This window comes from Canis aureus, chromosome 20 (genome assembly GCF_053574225.1).
Source record: "Canis aureus isolate CA01 chromosome 20, VMU_Caureus_v.1.0, whole genome shotgun sequence".
NCBI lineage: Eukaryota > Metazoa > Chordata > Mammalia > Carnivora > Canidae > Canis > Canis aureus.
Window position 1 is genome coordinate 42,382,242 of NC_135630.1, and position 19,719 is coordinate 42,401,960.

A 19,719-nucleotide genomic window follows, 5' to 3' on the forward strand; every position below is an offset into this window, starting at 1 on the left:
TCAAAGAACTAGTGCTTAACGCTGGAAAACCATCTCCAAGGAAGGGAAAAATGTCTTGTCAGTGTCTTGGAGAACAATAACAACAAAAATCATGGAGAATTATTTATAAGATGGATGCTCCCTTATATTATTAAAAGAAAGCTGAGAACAAATGAAAGTCAGAGTTTGGGAGATGAGAGACCTGCTGGGGCCTTGAACAGGCTGCAGATTCACCCTCATGGTACTTCCCCGCTTGGGGGCTGCTGGGGGACCTGGATCGGACGATCAGACGCCCAGGAAAATGACTTTTGAGCTCTGTCCTCATACACCTTTTACAGGCCAGTGTCCTGGTGCTAATAGGATGAGTTCCTGGAGTCACATTCATGTTGTACTCGTGGAGATGGCTTACACTACGTACGTGAGCACGGCTGCGTGGTCCAGGAGGGCGCCGAGTCCTGCTGCCCCTGAGAGTTAATACGAAGTGCTACGTTATCAAGGCTCCAGACTTACTACTTCAGTTTGCTTTATAGGCATTCTTGCCATAGATCCACATCACAGTTTCCCTATGGCTCTAACCCCACAGCCGTTTTTAAAATCTACTGTAACTTTACCCCATGGTAAGAAATGCCTCATGGTATTATAAACAAGCAGTTGAAAATTGTTATTTATGTGGCTTCCTAATAGCAATTTGAAATATAGGGCATAAAATGACTAGCTTACAATATTGTTCAATATTAACAGTGGGAAAGGTAATATGTAAAACAGACATTAAAGGATTAGCTATAAAATACATTTCACTAAGCTAAATCATTTCTTGGCAAATGGCAGTTTCCAGCTATTACGTAGGATTTATCAAGTCAAGTGGATTTATTTTTATTTTTCTATTAGTTTGCTAAATATATTCTATATTTAAATTTCAATCTTGTGGGTTTTTTTTTTCCCAGGCATATTAGGAGAGGCTATTCAAGACAGAACGTGAAATAGGAGTGATGCCAGACTTTCAAGTCAAAATTACTCCGTGGTTTCTCCAGCAAATCCTCTAGCTAAAGTCGACTAAAGACTTAACTGTAACATCCAAGAGAAAAGTACATGGATATGATACTGTGAACATTTGTATGACAGATTATGGAGTTACACTGTATCAGAGAATTCAGGAAAAAGGCAGAGTTTCCACAAGACATAAAACAGTGTTTCCACCGTTTTTTTGTTTTGTTTTTTTGTTTTGCTTCAGACAACACTTTGTTCTAATTAAGCATATTTGCTAAGTGCTACGAATTTGTGAACCAGGCACCGAGAAAGAAAGTAGGAAGAGAAATACCTAATCTCCCAGGGTGGAAATTGTAAAGTATTAAATGGATATCCGATGCATAAATACAAATAACATAATCTCTCTATTTTCTTCTGAGACAGTCACTGGTTACCATAATCCTAAAATTATCCCATCTTCTCAAATCCCTACAGATTTATTAATTTTCATAAACTGCTTTGATGGAAACTTTCTTAAAGATGCAAAGTAATCTTCCTTGAGCTTTCCTTTTTATTTTAGATCATGGACACAGCATTTTCAGTCTCAGAGAATACCAAAAGTGAGTTCTTACTTTTCAAAGTAATTGGTTATGGATCTATAAATAACCATTACAAAGAAATGAGCATTATGGAGAAAAAAAACCCTGCTCTTACACTCATTTGAGAAATTATGAGAATCTAGGTTCCCAAGAAGTAATTATTATTGTAAAATTAAGGATCTGCTTTGAACACTTGTTAATAATCAGCTGGTTTTATAGACACTTTTTTTTCCCTGAGACTGTGAGTTGCAGACTAAATATTTCTCCTCAAATGTCCCATGTTAATAATCCTAAGGGCTTCAAAACATTTATTACATATAAATCTTTGCGCTTTTTTGTTCAAGTTGTTTTATGTGGGATGGTAAATTTCTTTTCATAAATACTTTTCTATTGATTGAAAACTAATGGAATAAGATGCCCTCCAACTTGAGTATATAAAAATATAGTCAGAGTGTAAAATATGAGTCACTTATTCAGAAAGCCAATGGTTGACTCCCAGAAGATGTCTTCCAGTCTAGTGTGTCATCAAGCTAGCCTAGGGTGGAGACTGGATCCACAAGCTGTGGCCATATCCATCGCGTAACCAAACACCTCAATCAGTTGGACTCCAATGAACCCAAAACCTTGATTGGCTGACTTACTTATTATTATTATTATTATTATTATTATTATTATTATTATCAGCCAATGTATTTAAAACAATGATTAGTAACTAGAAAACTAGGTTTTAAACATTCAGGATAAATCCTGGGTTTGGGTTTACAAATTAGCTCCCCTCCCCTTTTTTCACATTCATAACCAGGCTGGCACAAGGCCCAGGTGATACACTACTTGGGTTCAGATCCTGGTTTTGTGTGATTTAAGGCAACTTACTATACCTTTTGAGTCTTACCTTCCTTTATGGATAATAATAACAATATTAACTCATAAAGGCTTATTCGAAGATTTTATATTCAACGGAAAGAACTCCGGAATTATAAGGCTGTGGTAAGAATTCAATTCACCGGGGCACCTGGGTGTCTCAGTGGTTGAGCATCTGCCTTTGGCTCAGGTCATGATCCTAGGGATCAGGTCCCACATTGGGCTCCCTGCATGGAGCCTGCTTCTCCCTCTGCCCGTGTCTCTGCCTCTCTCTCTCTCTCTCTCTGTGTCTCTCACGAATAAAGAAATAAAATCTTTTTTAAAAAAAGAAAGATACTAAGAATTTCAAAGTGGTGACAGAACAGCATTACATCAAACACAGGGCCCTTCTAAGTCCCTGTGTGACTGGACAGATTGGCACCCAGGAAGTCGGCCCTCGCTATTACCTTATCTGATTATCATTAGACTTGGAAATACACTCCCAAATCAAGCAAAGGTCTGGTTCCTTTCCCTTTGTTAAGCTTGCTGAGTAAGAGTAGACTTTTGAATTTCAACACGATTTTCAATAACAAAATAGCATGATTCCCCTCCACACTCCCTGTCTACCTTCAATCAGTGACAGTGCCAAACATATGCCTGACACTAGAAACCAAAAAAGAGGTCCTGAAACAGCTTCCTGCTATGAGAATCACCTCCAATGAAAACTCATCCTTTTGGTACAATTTGCAACACAAGACCCCAAACTTCAGGAAGTGTCTATAAGCAGGTATCCAGCTGAGGGAAAGATTGGTAAATATTTCCCAGGAAGTCAGCTTTGTCAATTCTGAGTTGGATGCTTTATAATCAGAATGTTAGGAGTGGCTTGTTTTAAGCTCCTCTTTCCATTTATTTTCTTTCCTGTCCCCACAGGACGGTTGCCCATACCCTGGAAAATGTTCCTGCCTGGGCAAGAAAAATGGGAGGAATCCCTTGCTGAGGCCTCAAGATGGCTCCAGGTGGAAGTGAGCAGAGCTGTGTCTTATCACCTTCTCATTTCTTTCTTTTTTTTTTTTTTTTTTAAGATTTATTTATTTATTTATTATAGACAGAGAGAGAGAGAGAGAGAGAGAGAGAGAGAGAGAGAGAAAGAGGCAGAGACACAGGAGGAGGGAGAAACAGGCTCCATGACAGAAGCCCAATGTGGGACTCGATCCCGGGACTCTAGGATCGCGCCTTGGGCCAAAGGCAGGCGCTAAACCGCTGAGCCACCCAGGGATCCCCCACCTTCTCATTTCTATGCCCATCCACCTGACATTCCTGTCCCACTATTTAGCAGCTCCCTCTGCCTTAATACTTCTTGATTTTCTTGATGCTGAAATCACTTAGACTTGTTCTGTTGGTACTCATGGTCCCTAACATGGCACAGAATTGAGGACTAGTTCTTAGTAAAAAGCCTGGGCAGACAATCAATGAAGTTATATAAAATGGCAAATGATGACTTTAGAATTCTACTCATATAACCTTTCCTGATTAATCTCTGAGAACAGACAGTTTCCTTTGCCACTGAGCTGCCTAGAAAAAAAAAGATTACGGCCTCCTGAAGATACAAGTTAATAAGAGCACTAAGTTTCTCCCTTCTCCTTTCTAAACTGCAATGTCTATAATTGCTAACCACAAGAACAGCTGTTATTATATTATACCATGTGGTATTGTAACACATATCTTACAATATAAAAATCCTTTAGCAATCTCTAATTAATCTTAGTTGTGGACCAAGACAGACTGTCATGCGCCACCAGAATGCCATGTAGCTTGCTGCTTGCTGGTCAATGGAGTGATCGTGAGGCTCTTAAATTCCTTTTCACATTTACTTCTTGAATCTGTCACTAGACCCCAGAATCATCTGAAAGAATTAAGCAGTTCTCAATACGATCTCATTATTGACAGTTAAGTTGATCGATGTTGGCTCTTACAGAATTGGAATCTGCAGATCAATTTCCTTATTAGATTCTTTCTCACTGCTGCCATAATCATTTTATCACCCAGGCTGCTGCTATCAAATGCTGCTTTATCACTATGTAATGGGACAAGCCAAACCAGTTCCTCTAGTCCGTTACAAGAAACTGAAAACTCTCCTGGTTTTAAATTTTAAGAAATTTTAAAGATTTTAAGAAATTCCCAGATAATTATATTCACATAGATTTTAAGAAATTCCCAGATAATTATATTCACATAGAGGTTTATTTGAAAGCACTCTTTTTAATAAATATGTTCCAGGGAGGAACCAGTGTTAAACCTGGAGGTAAATGTACGTACTACTTCTTAAAACCATTTCTCCTTTCCTCTTAGAGATTTTCTGACATCACATAAAACAGGTTCCATCCACATGGTGACTTTTGCCAGCTAAGTAGAGCAAGTGATACTGTCAGTGTCTCTGGTAGGGTTCCCAAACCTGGTCAGGCAGTTTTGTATAAGGGAGAGAAACAAACCTTCCAAGGTGCTTCTAGCCATACAGTCATCATTCGTAAAATGGCCAAGAAAAAAAAACAGAGTGGTTGTCATCAGAGGATGTATCCCTACTCTAGAGAGACCAACTTAGGGTGCATGCTTCGCCAAAATAATGGCCAGGAGTGAAATCAAATACAAAGCACAGTAATCTAAATATTTTCTAAATTCTAATATTCAACTCTCATGGAAGGAATAAATAATTGTCCTTGTATCTACACAGACTTGCAATTCCTAGGAAATATACAGACTCTCAGAGTTTCTTAATATGAGAGCTCAGAGGTCCATGGGCAGAATTCAGAGCATTTGTGAACTGGGAAGAAGAAAATGCATCTTTAGTTTAATCAAACTTGAACTAAAACTTAACATTTCCTTCAGTTACAAATGTAGGCATCAAACCACAGTGGTATAAATTGTTGATTTTGTCACCAACAGAAATCACAGACATCTTCCTCTCACATCACAGTTGTGGGAAATATCTCTAAATATTGTATATTGAAATCATTATGTAAAAACTAAGTTAGAACTGCCATTTGAGCTTGTTATTTCATGCTTTAGGAATGAAGCACATCATATTTTTTTTCAATATTTTAGTAATGGCATCTCAATGTAATTGGTTTCTTTTTATAATCCCATGTCTTTACGTACTTAAAAGCATTATTCCAAGAAGGGGACCATAGGCTTCTCTGGTCTAAAAAAGAAAAAGTGGGCCATGGCTAAAACATGGTTATGAAGTCTAATTACATCACTACTCCCCAATCCTCCAGCTCACATTGAGTGTGATGGGGAGACCTTCTGCCATGGCTCTGACTTTCCACACGTGTGAACAAGAACAGGTAATTTCAGCCATCCTGAGTCCTGCTGGTTACCTCCAGCACATGGAGGCATGGGCTCTGGTTGGGCAAGGAACGTACATTAATTTGAATCTCCACTAAAATAAATGAGCTTCCTTTTCATTGCCAAGCTGAATTCTACAGCTATGATTGTTATGTATTGTTGCAATCTAGGCCTTAATGGCATTTTAGCCCTGTGGTGGGTTCACAGAAAAACTATTTGCAAACTTCAAAAGGCCATTAAAACATGTGCAGATGTCTGGAAAATTAATACTATTATCTAACTCTCACCCTTTGCCTGTAGGAGGCAAAGAAGAGACAAAGCTCAATAAAGATATTAGAGATCAATACATGGTCATAAAGCAAAGTGCTATCCTTTCGGGGAGCACGGGTGGTGACGAGTAAGGAATCTGACAGTGCTTTTGAAGACACTTTCTCATTAGATTTTTTTGTCAAAGTCGTTCACTTAATCTGTTAAAAATTTAAAGAGAGAACATGGACGGCATGGGAGGTAGAAGGGAGAAAGAGAGAAAGATAATTTTCTGCTACCCTACTTCAATTTTGATGTTCAAGGTCCAGAGTTCTCAAGAGTAGAGGCGTTCATTCATTCACATGACAGAGCCTGAATTTGTCAAGGTTAATGTTGAACAAGTTACAGTTTCTGTTCTAAAGTGTTTCAAATTTTGAGAGACTTCAGCCACATTCTGTAAATTCTCAGAATAGGGAGGTATTCTCATAGTTAATTCCAAGGCTTTTCTAAAGTTTTTAGAACCACAAGATATTTTCTTCCCTTTTTTCATTTTATTCCCAATAGATTTCATTCTTCAAGTTTCCCAGGCACCCCAAAAACCATGAAAACAAGACTTAATTTTATCACAAAATGGAAGCTTTATATTTTTTATTAAAGGGCTTCTTTTAGAGAGTTCCTCTTTTAAAAAGAGGAGAGAGAAAGAAACATGTTTTAGAAGACATTTTAACAGTATTTTGTTTTTTTGTTTTTTTCAGACGGATGGAGCTGACCATGGGAAAAACACTGGAAATTCTTAAAACACCATATCAAGTCCTCTCTCCAAATAGCCCTTCATTAGAAAACCTGAAAACATTCACAGATTTTGGGGAAAGTATACTTTTAAATTCAAGAATAAGCAAGACTGTGTCAGCCGAGATTGCAGCTAGCTGTAAGAAACACACACAAAAAAATGATTCTCAGGGGATTAAACTATACAGGGACTTATTCTCTCACACAGCAACAAGTTCAGAGGTAGGTAGTCATTGAGATTTTGGGTGTTATTTGTTAGTGCATTATAACCTAGCTTATACTGACAAAATAAGGTTGCATGAAATGTCACCAAAAGGATTGAGTGCCAAATATAGTCTGAAACAGTGTCATGTATTAGAAAGCTCTCAACTATATTTTAATAATACTGGGGTGATTGTTGGTAACACACCCTTCCGAATGGGATGTTTTCCTCTTAAGGTTCAATAGGATTACATTCAACTGCAAAAAGCAACAACAGCAATAACAACAGAAACACAAAAAGCTTGCCTTACAATGTCATAAACTTCTAGGGATTTATATTTCTCACACAGGAAGATGTCCAGAGGTAGGCACTCCAGAGCCATTGTAGTAGTTCATCCATGTCATCAATAAATCAAACTCTTCTCATCTTTCTCTTCTGTGCCACCACCTTTTATATGGGGGCTCACACTAAGACAGCTGCTATATATCCTGGTACTACCTCCATCTTCCAGATAGGAAGAAGGAGCAAGCATAACTGGAGAATACCATAGCTGTGTTTGAATCCTTTCATCAGGAAAACAAAAGCTTGTGATAAATCCCCACAACAGATTTCCATGTAGGTATTACAGCATAGGACCAGGTCAACCTGGACTCTCCTAGTAGAAAGGGAAGCTGAGAAACAACATACTCAGCTTTCTAGCTTTCTAGAATCTGAGTAGAGGAAAGGAGGAAGACAGGTTTCCACTGAGTGTGGTGGCCATGAGTGCCACTTACTAAATATGCCCAATTCTCTTTCCTTCAGGGGACAACCCTACTTGTGTTTCTTGATTCCTTTGTGGTTGAGTGGGGCCATATGCCTAGTTCAGTGAGTGAATTGTGGGTAGAATGCTCAAGACAAAAAACATTTTTAATAGTGATGTGAGATCACCCAGATGTGAGATCTCTCCTTCTCCGCCTGGTGACTGGCAATGCTTGAGATGATGGCTGCTCTATCAGTCGTGTCTCCTGAGCGCCTAAGATGTGCAAGTGGCTCCCTTGCTGATCTACAAGAGTAAAGTCAGAAGTGCATCTTTGGGTTTGAAGTCACAGAGATTTTGCAGTTATTTGTTACCACAGCATAACCTAGCCTATCCTGACTGATTCACTGAGTCAACTTGAAATGTCAGCTGGAAGGAAAAAATGTGAGAAGCAATCAGTCTCAGGTAGGACAATATATTAGAGATCTCAGAAACAATATTGATTTCGGTGGGGTGATATCCTGAAGCCAACTTTCTTGACTTCAAGTGTAGTTAAGTGGCCTTTAATTCATGATGCTATAGCCGTCCTTGTACTGCCCACAGGACACAGACAAATTATCCCTCTCTCCTGTGTCTCTACATAGGTAAGTGGCTAATGAAACATAGCGTGTTCAAGGTAAGCCACCAAATATAATATGAACTTCTAGGATGACCACCCACAAAAATTTAATGCATGATAATGAGGGATGGAATAGTTTATGACAAGTCTAGTTAATGATATAGTTCACATGTCTGTGTTGCTGAGCCTGTCCATAAAAGAAAGAAAGAAAAAAAAACCTGAGGGGAGGGGGAGCTGACTAAGAGTTAAAGCATTACTGGCCTCTTCAGTTACATTAAGGATCTGACTTTATCTCTAAATATAGTATTTCACACCCTCAGCAAAGTCAATGGAAATTCATTCAATAGTGACAGGGCTTTTCCAGAAGGATCTCAAAACTACCAGTATCAAGCCACTGTAACAGAGGCAAATCATACAGGAGAGGAAAGGGAACATTAGCAGACTTTAGTACAAAGGAGGTAGATTGCTTGACTAGCTGTTTTCAAGTTTCACTGTTGCTCATGTTTCATTTTAACTACTAGCCCTGGTTTATCATGGGTTGGGAGAAGCAAGCCATATGGATTTATGCCAGCAAAATGGTTAGTTCAACAGATGGCAACACAGAATCTTTCACAACATACTCGTGTGCTAAAAGTCACTTAACATAACTTTAGATTCGTCTGGCTGGAAACGCATACAGAGTGGGATGTGCAGCAGCAAGGAGGGTACTAAGTGGGTACAAGCATCCCTGCTGATTCAGTCCCTTCTAGACAGTCATGCTCCAGTGTCCACTTGCAGAGGCCAAAGGCCAGTTTGCAAACAGCAATGGAAGAACGGAGAACCATTGTTGTGTCATGCTATACTTCTGTGGGGCTTTCAACTGCTCATTGAAAAGAAGGTATGTGATAGTTCATCTCTCTTCATAAAATCCAAGTATGGATTGCTTTACCTTCCCTGAGTGTGTACATGCCTCATTTTTTGTGGCTGTCACCTTCAAGTGTCAGTTTTTAAAATAAAAATAAATATTACATCTTTAGGGGCATTAATAATAATGGTTATAGCTCTATAGTTCCTTCTAAATATTCCAACGGATTCCCACTCTTCCATAAAAAACATAAACCCTCTAAATCTTTGAATCATTTAATTTTATGTATTCTTTTTGGTATTTCATTTGGGAGTTATGAGGTGTGAAATATGCACCATGATGAGAACACAATTAACCAACACACCTGTTGTTTATGCATATTGTATTGAGGAAGGGCCAGCTGGAGCTATTATTTTAATCCACAGTATGATGTCGACCAGGGGGCTATCAGAGGTGACCCGATGACACTGAATCATACTTTCATTTGTATTACATGCCTTGCACTTTGCCCTGGTGTTGGAATGATACTTGCTTCTCAAGTCAAACTCATGTTTTTAAGCCACAATAACAATTAGTTAGATTTTCAGATTTGCTAGAAAGATTAAAGTTCAGATTTACTACAGAAGGAGTGAGTAGTGACAGAATTGTAAGAATAGTAGAAGAACTGTCATTTATTATGCCCAGGTAAAGCAGACAGTTTTCAGGTAGAAAAGGAGAGGAGGGGATCCCCAGGTGGCTCAGCGGTTGAGCATCTGCCTTCAGCCCAGGGTGTGAGGGTGTGATCCTGGAGACCCGGGATGGAGTCCCACATCGGGCTCCCTGCATGGAGCCTGCTTCTCTGTCTGCCTGTGTCTCTGCCTTTCTCTCTGTGTCTCTCATGAATAAATAAATAAAATCTAAAAAAAAAAAAAAAGAGCTGATTGCCTTAAAAAAAAAAGAAAGAAAGAAAGAAAAAGAAAGAAAGAAAGAAAGAAAGAAAGAAAGAAAGAAAGAAAGAAAGAAAAGGAGAGGAAAATAGGCCATAATAGATTTGTTTGTAATACAGGAGGAGAAATGTCTGTTGCTACCCTTCCATAATAGATTTGTTTGTAATACAGGAGGAGAAATGTCTGTTGCTACCCTTCCATTATTGGTAGTTGAAGGAAGTAATGCATGTTTTTAAAAATCTTAATCCCTGCTTAAAAATTTGATTCGGGGCACATGAAACCAATAACAAATATATGTAATGCCATAGCTTTGGTCAGTTCTCTGGCATGCTAAATGTTGGTATTTGGAGGTGGAGGGCTCTTTTGTTTAAGACAATGGTTTTCAACCTATGAGACCTAGTATCCCTTATAAACAAATGTTGTTTGATTCCCCATTTACTGTCTACCAATGATCCCCACGGTTATTATAACTTACTATAGAAACAAAGAATTAACATTGCAGGCCTGACTGCTGTTTCTTGAAAGGTCTGCTTATAAGGTTGGCCTTGGGCTGGAATCTGGATTATAGAGGGTTCCCGCCACCCTAATGGTCATAGTGGCTCGCTGTGCCTAAACTGTGTGTACAAATAATGTGGTTCATGCTGAATACCTGCTCTCCTCTGGGAGTCTAGAATTTGGGTATATGGTAGGCAGAAGGTGCCTCCCTGATTAGCCCTAATGAAAAACCTGAGAACTGATGCTCTAATGAGCTTCTCCGATCAACAGCATTTCATTCATGCTGTCACAATCCACTAATGGGGGAATTAGATGTACCCCATGTGACTCAAATGGGAGAGTTCCCTTGAGAGCCTGTGGCAGGTCTCCCCAGACTTCACCCTATGCATCTTTTCCTATTGCTGAGTTTGTTTTGTATCCGTTGCTGTGATAGACCTTAGCTGTGAATACAATTACATGCTGAATCCTGTGAGTCCTCTTAGGAACTCATTAAATTTGGAGGGAGTCCTTGGGGACCCCTGAAACACATACATATATCAATTTCAAAAAATACATATAAGAGCTTGTATGAAAGGAAATACATATGTGATTTATAATAGAACAATATGCTCTTCAATATGCAAATGCTCAGGCATTACTCCCCTACAGGGCGTAACGAAGTGGTCAGATGCTTGCACAGTGGAATCACCACATATGTGACACCATAAATATAGACTCTTACAGGTTTTTTTGTGCTGGTGACTCAAATATAATGAGCGCCACTGTAAGCAATGATGTGCTTGCTTTCCTGACACAGTGAATAATCTTGGGAAAATTATAAACAAAACAGAGCTCAATTCTTCCCTTGAAAAATTCTCCCCAAATTCAGCTTATATTAAAACTATGCCAAAAATAGTTTGAGTTTCTGTTTAAAATGGTGTTAGATGCTCTGCTCAGATAATCGTGAGCACATAGGAAGGTCAGGTGGAATGTATCGTAGGGACTGGGTGTGGCATCTCTGCCTCTAGTCTTGGAAATGTCCACGTGCTGCCCAAACATGTGTCAACCAACAATATGCTCCAACACCTTCTTCACAAGGCGCAGTGCCACTCCAATCAGAACCACTGGCCCTGGAGAACACATTAATGGCCCTGTAGGGCCCAGAAGCAGGGCTTGTGGAAAATCAGGAATCAGGCAGATGGAGATGGTTAAGAGACAAAGGAACCAAGGAACACCAAGGAACAAAAATAAAGTACAAGTTTCCCTAGTAGCTGAGAGCAGACTTGAGTTCAATTTTGTAGTGGGTGCTGTGCAAGGTGGAAGAGGACAAGGCAAAAGCAGAAGCCGGGAGGAGAGAATGCTTCTATTTAGGGGCAAAAGGTAACTCCAATTATCCCCAGAGGTGATGATATAGAAGAGACTGCTTTTCATGCTTGAGTGGAAGGTCACATAGTGAGTGTGGCATATATCAAGTGTGTCTGTCATTCAGCTGGGGACAGAGTGTGGAGGTATAGCCATAAAAATAGTTACAATTGCAGCAAGTCGTCACCAGCTAGACCCCAAGACCTCTCCTTTACTGTCCACCTGTTTGTACTCACTAACCTTTGTCTTCCATTTTTCTCCAAGCTCTTCTTTCTGGCTTTTCTCTTAATTCAGTTAAATGAAACTCTAAACCACTCCTCAGGTGATGGTAACTGTCCTGACCTCTCCCCATCTCCCCACTGTCCTCCGCCCCAGGCCCAGACCACCCAGTCTGAGCCAAAGCCCTGACTCACGCCTGCGCGGATGTACCTTGGAGTGAGCCCTGGAACGACTGGCAATCACCTTTATCTCAACATCTCCGCCCAAGGACGCCCTTCAGCCTCATTTACATAACATACAATGTGTTTGTAGTCATAATTCCATAAGGCGCATGCGTGGCCTGCTTCTACAGCCAATGATAAGGCTACCCTATTTGAATATTCATCCTAACCCTAAACCAAAGGTAACCATTCATCCTCTCTCAGGGAATCATGGCTTTGGAAGCTACTCCCCATGGTCTCCTTATTTGCCCCAAATAGAGCTTTCTTTGTGCAACAACTTACCTGGTGTAGTTTCTGTGACTCACTAAGGAGTGAACTCACATTGATTAGGTTACAAAATGATTGCACAGCTACTGTGTGTCAGGCCTGGTCCAGGTCCTTATGTGTTATTTCAATCCTCACAACTTCCCTATGAGGTAGCTATGGTGATTAGTCCCATTTTACAGATGAAGAAAGGGAGGCAGAGAAAGGTAAAATGATTGGCTCAAGGTAAAAACCTAGACGGTCTGGCTCCAGAGTGCATGCTCTTAATTTCTGTGCCATGAAAAAAGAATGAGAAGTGGTTATAATCACACTAATAAGCTGATAGGAGTTTCTGAGTCTGTGTTGATTCATAACCTTAAAGTCTGTTTACTAATTCTTATTTTTAAATAAAAGGTCTCTAAAAATAGATGGGTTTAAGTGTATTTCAGTTGAGTTTCTGAGATTTGATGGAGTTGCCACTTGGGTTTCAGAAAGCCCTTACAAGGGTTGACCATGCACCTGCTTTTAGTTCACAAAGGGAACACTAAGATACAATAGTTAAAACACTGGCTTTTTGGGATGCCTGGGTGGCTCAGTCCATTAAGCATCTGCCTTCAGCTCAGGTCATGATCCTAGGGTCCTGGATCGAGCCCCACATCGGCTCCCTGCTTCTCCCTCTTCCTCTGCTGCTCTCCCTGCTTGTGTGCTCTCTCTGGCTCTCTCTTTTTAAAGGTAAATAATTAAAAAACAAAACAAAAAAAAAACAAAAAAAACACTGGCTTTGAAGTCAGACTGAAGTTCAAATCCAAGCTGAAGCATCTGCCAGCTATGAGATCTTATTTATCACCTGTAAAACAGGAATATATTTCCTCACAGTATTCTATGGTAATAAATGGAGATACCACAGGGAAAACACTTTAATTTGGTGTGTGAAGCACAGGGAGGGCTCAGGAAACAGTTGTTCTCACCATGATTCACCTTTCGGTGCCCAGCCACGTACTCAGTTCAGTCCCAGAAGGCAACCACCTCTCAGCTCACCCTTCTGACAGCCTTCCTTCCACCAGTGAGTGTGCTGGCTCAGCACAGGAGAAGATTGAGAAGCAGGTGTCTCCAGCTGCCATTCTCCTATCCAAACTTCCCTGGGACACCTGCCTTAATGCCCAGCCCATCCAGTGCCTTTTGAGAGCCCCACTCTGAGGCCTGAGCAGGCCCGCTCGGGGCTGTGCTCTGCGTGACTGATCTGTTTTCACAATAGTCTAGTGTCATCTCAGCTGTCAGCTAAGAGACTTTGTGTCTTACCCAGAAAGTGGGGATGGGAGGCCAAGGTGATCAGAGAAGACGACTTATGAATATTCCTCCGTATTTACTGAAACAATAGCAGAGTCAGTTCACCAAATAAAGAAAGAGTTAGCCAGCCTTTACTCATGTCATAGTAATAATGGGTACGCTGCAATTAGTTTCCACTTAACAAAGTACACAGTATGGCCTTTGCAGAGAAAGAAGGTTTGGATTCTAGGCTTGCTAACTAGATGTCTTTGGGCAAGTTTGAAGTTCATTTCATTATATGCACAGCGAAGGCAAGGATACCTACCTTATATAATGTATGGGGGATAATCAATGAGATAATTTATAAAAAGCATCATACTTGTCCCACAGGAGGTACTCCATAAGTGGTGGCTATTAGTATTACGTACAACGGGGATCTGCAAACCTATGGGCTACACCCTGCTTTTAGAAATACAATTTTAAAGGAACACAGCCATATTTATTTATGTATGTACTATCTCTGGATGCTTTGGCCTATAAGGCAGAGTGAGTAGGTGAGCCAGATACCCTACAGCCTTCAAAAACTAAAATAGTTACTATCTGGGCCTTTGCGGAAAAGAATGTTTTTGGATTTCTGATCTAGTGGGAGTTTCTCGAACTGCAATGTGCCTAAGAATCACCTGCAGGGCTGGATGAAACCCACGTTGCTGGGCCCTGTCCCTAACTTTCTGGTTTAGGTCTGCAGTGAACCTGAGAATTTGCATTTCTAGCTTGTTGCCAGAAAAGGTTGATGTTGCTGGTCTCAGGGACCTCACAGGAAGAACAAATGGTCTAGAAAACCTTACAAATCTCTTTTTTCTTTCTTTCTTTCTTTCTTTCTTTCTTTCTTTCTTTCTTTCTTTCTTTCTTTCTTCTTTCTTTCTTTCTTCTTTTTTCTTTTCTTTTTTTCTTATCTCTTTTCTTTTTTTTCTTTTCCTTTAAGATTTACTTATTTATTTAATGAGCAGAGAGAGAGGGAGAGAGAATTCCAAGCAAACACTGCACTAAGTATGGAGCCCAACACGGGGCTTCATCCCACCACCCTGGGATCACGACCCAAGCCAAAAACCAAGAGCTGGCAGCTTAACGGAGACTGAGCCACCCAAGCGCCCCTCCTTTCTGCAGTATCAGTAGGATACATGTATCGTAGGTTTGCATTGTGGCTGTTGATAAAGATATAAGAGGCATTTATTTTCTCCATCTAGTCCTCCAGCCAGATTTCCTGATTTCAGAACTAGTGACGTTGACTTTTCATCCACTGGTCCCTACTACAGCCCAAAGACACAACAGATATGACCCAAGCTTTCTGTTTCTCTTATGCCAACTAGAGTCGGTTCCTTTCTCGCAATGGAAGCAGAAGCAGAAGGTCTGGTTTTCCTTTCCTTCGGCTTCCTTTATCCCACTACCAAGGCTTTACTGAAGTATCCATCCTCATGTTACCCTTTTGAACTCCTTTCCAAGTTTTCAGAATTATACTCAGCGACACGCACAGAAATAAAACAAATAACAGAAAGTTCTTGCAAGTAGGGCTCCAGGTTTTTCCGTTCAGGGTTCTGCATGGCTGCTTTTTGAAGGGATGAATAGGAGGAGGACGGAAGACAATTGGCTTATTGGTGCTTTGGATAATTATGCTAAGGAGCTAAGGACAGATAATACCTTGCTGTGTTGCCCCCTACTGTGCTACCAAGAATTTAGGAGAATAAATAGTATTTTAATCCAAGGAACAAAGGTCCAAGGTGCAACGTGGGCTCTGTGGCCAACAGCAGAAAAGATATTTTGGGGATATGAGTCACTCCCCAAATAATACCACAGAGATAATAATAGCACAGATGAGCTTATTCTATCCATGTACTGAGTACTTGAATATCCTTAATGTTGCTTCCAACAGAAGCGAAAATAATACGAAGCAACTTTTCTCTCACTGAGGCCGACAAAGGTACATGTTCATCATATGCTCAATGACATCCTGAAGGTGTTCAGCATTTAGAAGAACAAAATACACCAATTATCAAAGTAGAGCAGATCAGTGGCTCTTAATGAACTTTCAATTTAAAAATTATATATGACTATATTCTTATAATAAAACTTCAAATAATGTAGACATATATGGAGTAAAAGTGAGAGTCTTCTTTACAACTTCCCCCTCTCCGTATCCCCTCGGTTCTATTCTTTTTCCCAGAAGTAACCATTTTTTATATTTGGTGTGCATTCTTCCAGAACATTTCCAATGCATGCAATTTATAAACACATACTGCATTCATTATGCTTTTGTTTTGTTTTATGTAATTTTGATGTTTTGATATCATGGAGCCTTGCTGACCCTGGAGAGACTATTTCTCCTAGGGTCAGCCAATCTCCCAGCTGTAATGAACACTTGCCTGGGTTGTCTTTCCTATGAAAACTAACCAATCCAAAGCCTATATTCCTCAGTGGCCTCCTTTACTGGGCTCTTCACACGCTATCACACTGTTACACTACCCCTGCCCGAATCACCCAAGGGCTAGTTATTCAAATCAGCCAATCCTAAATCAGTTTACCGGCCTCACCAATTTCTTCCAGCACAAACCACAATAAAGGCTTTTGCCTACGTTTTCCCCTCACTCCTTCTGCCTCTTGATCAGTCCTGGTGCTTCCCAGGGCAGCACCTGCACAGCATGGCAAACACCCTTCTCTTGGAACGTAACAAGGTGTCTTTTCAATGGTGATGATCTCCTCATGTGTTGTCATCAGCATACTCGAGTAATAATAACACTTGCATTTTAAAATGCATACACACATTAAAAAAAAACTGATGACAGTACTATGCATAATGTTCTCCGACTTTTTATCATACATTTTTTTTTTTATGAAATAGAATATGTTGGAACTTTTTTTCTGTCAGTAGATGTAGGTAAACCTTACTTATTTTTCTCATTGTAGTGTTCTATCACATGGAAGAATGATCCGTCATTTGATCTTTTCCCCAGTAAAGGCTACTTTGGTTGTTTCCAAGTCATTGTTCTCCTGAACAATGCTGCAATAAACAATTCAACAAATCTATATGTGCATGTGTGCAAGTGTTTCTACAGGAGAGATACCAAGAATAGGTATTTCTGGACTGAGAACATACACACTTACATTTTGTTACCAACAGCCTTCCATACAAATGCAGTAAAGTACCAGTTCAAACTCAGCTCTATTCGTTTATCATGTACCAAATACTGAATGCCAGTTTTTAAAATTTTTGTCAATGTTTCTGATTGCTGTTTTATTTCCATTTAAGTGATTACTAATGTACTTGATCATTTATTGGATATTTAGAAATATTTTCCTATGAAAATAATTTTTTTTTCACAAGAAACTTTGCTTTGAAACTTTCTTTCTTCCAAGGTTCTGATAATTTTGCTATTATTTATCCTTATTAATTTGCAGGGGCTCTTTATGTAATGGTATTAATGTAGGGTTTTGGTTTTTTCTTTTTGTCTTTCTTGTTTCTTTTTGTCTCTTAACTTTATGTTGTCTTTTGTAATAGGGCTTTTGTTTGTTTGGTTGGTTCCTTTGATTTTCCATTTAAATACACTATTTCCTTTTTTGGCATCCAGGTTTGTGCCTTGCTTAGAAATACCTTATTATCAAAAATTTATAAAACCATTCTACTATAATTTTACTTTTAATACTTTAATCCATTCCAAATTTATTTTCACTTGTGAGTTGGAGCTATAAACTATTTTTTTTTTAGTTTTAGAAATAGATTGATGGATGTCTATCTTTTTTTCTATTGATTTAAAATATGTCTCCCTTAAACAGTACTCCTATTTAAACATTATTTCTAGAAATATCATTTTGTTTCTTTCATTTGTTTTTCCACTTTTGAGCCAATACCATTCTGCTTTAGTTGTAGGTTTTTATTATTATTATTTTTTAAGATTTTAGTTATTTATTCATGAGAGACACAGAGAGGCAGAGGAAGAACTAGGCTCCCCATGGGGAGCCTGATGTGGACCCATCCCAGGACTTCGGGATCATGACCCAAGCCCAGGGCAGATGTTCAACCACTGAGCCACCCAGGTGCCCTGTAGTTGTAGCTTTTTAAATTTATTTTGAAATTTGGTAGGCAAGTCCTCCTTCATACTTTCCTTTTCCAAAATTTCCTTCTAGTTCTTGCCAAAGTGCATAAAATAGCTTAATAGGATCTGACGTAATTCCCATCAATTTGGGGAATTAATATTGTTACCTTTACACTGTGGAGTCATCCCATCCATGGACACTGCATTCTACTATAATATATATTTCGTACTGTCCATACTTTACAGTTTGTCTCAAATATGATTTATAGAGCTCTCAAATGGACTTATTTCTAGGCATTTTATGCTTGTGTTTGTTGTTAATATTAATGCAGTTCCTGCAATAATTTTCAAATTAGTCATTTGTATGTAGAGATGGTGTAGACTGTTTTATACTTTTATATTACACTTTAGAGACTTTTCTCTCTGTAATGTTTTTATGATAATTCCTTGGACTTCATGGATAATGTTATTCAGAAATAGTAACAAAATAATAACAACTGTGTGTCTTTCTTTCTAAAACATATGCCATACATATTTCTTCACTTTTTTTATTGGATGGACAAGTAAAAATTAAATAGCAATAGATAAAAAATGTATTTGTATTTTTAATGATTTTAATTTAAACGTTTCAACTTTTAATATTGAAAATAACACTTGCTGTAGGATTCCAATAGAGAACTATTATCAAATATCTTCCAACTTGCTAAGACTTTTTTCCCTCTCTCTTTAGGTAATGAGTATAATTTCTGGCAGCCATTGAGATGATCATATGAATTTTTTACTTTTTTTAATTAGATGATTATATTAATGTAATCATTAAAGTTAGACCTTCTTCGTACTACTGGAATAAGCTTTGCTCGGTAATGATTTATCATAACTTTTAATACATCATTGGATTTTTCAAACAATATGTTGATCTTTAAAAGACCGTTTTGCAGAGGGAGTAAGGCGAGCTCCTTCATGCATCAAAATTACAAGGTGTTCTTTAATACTGAGTATAGCCAAAATATGCTCTCTTACCATTTGTCACCTTTTCCCAGAAGTGCTTTGTGATCTACAGAAGAGGGTAGGTTTTTCATTTACAAGTGTTTAAATTTGAAAGAAAAAAAATCGTACATTTGGAAAGAGGTCAGATATATATTTGAAAATACGGAGACCTACAGAATTTGATATGTACAACAAGAGAAAATGACACAAAAGTCTGTAAAGGTTTCATGGTGATTGTTTGAGGGAGCAAAAATCAAACTGCTTTGTTTGGTTTTGCCCCTCATTCATTTTGTAACTTTTGAAACATGTGACATAAAGTTCTGTTGATTAAGGGGAAGGGGGCTGATTTACTCTTCATTCCTCTCCCTCCATGGATATAGAAATGCACATATTTTACCTATGTATTTATGATGCTATAAAAATGCCTTTCCAAAAATGTAATTGTTGCCATTACTGAAAGTGCCACTTGAAAGTGGACATAGGGATAAGCAGAGAAAAAAACCTTGGTGGTAATAACAGCAAACCAGAACCGAAAGCCAGATAAAGACATAATATTCCAAGTCCTGCTGGTCCACATGGTTCAAATCTCCCTGTGGGGGACCCCTGGGTGGCTCAGTGGTTCAGCATCTGCCTTCGGCCCAGGGCGTGATCCTGCAGTTCCGGGATGGAGTCCCACATAGGGCTCCCTGCATGGAGCCTGCTTCTCCCTCTGCCTGTGTCTCTGCTTTTCTCTCTCTGAGTCTCTCATGAATAAATAAATAAAATCTTAACAAC

The 19,719-nt window shown here is 39.1% G+C and overlaps 1 protein-coding gene and 1 long non-coding RNA gene across 13 annotated transcripts in view; one reads left to right on the forward strand and one right to left on the reverse strand.

Moving 5' to 3' along the window:
* Positions 1-19,719, reverse strand: part of NCKAP5 (NCK associated protein 5) — a 964,576-nt gene that overhangs the window by 129,725 nt on the left and 815,132 nt on the right. The gene's annotated exons all lie outside the window — the stretch shown is intronic.
* Positions 3,315-7,393, forward strand: LOC144291965 (uncharacterized). The gene is made up of 2 exons (XR_013359505.1): positions 3,315-3,406; positions 6,728-7,393. It is a non-coding gene; the product is annotated as an uncharacterized LOC144291965 (long non-coding RNA).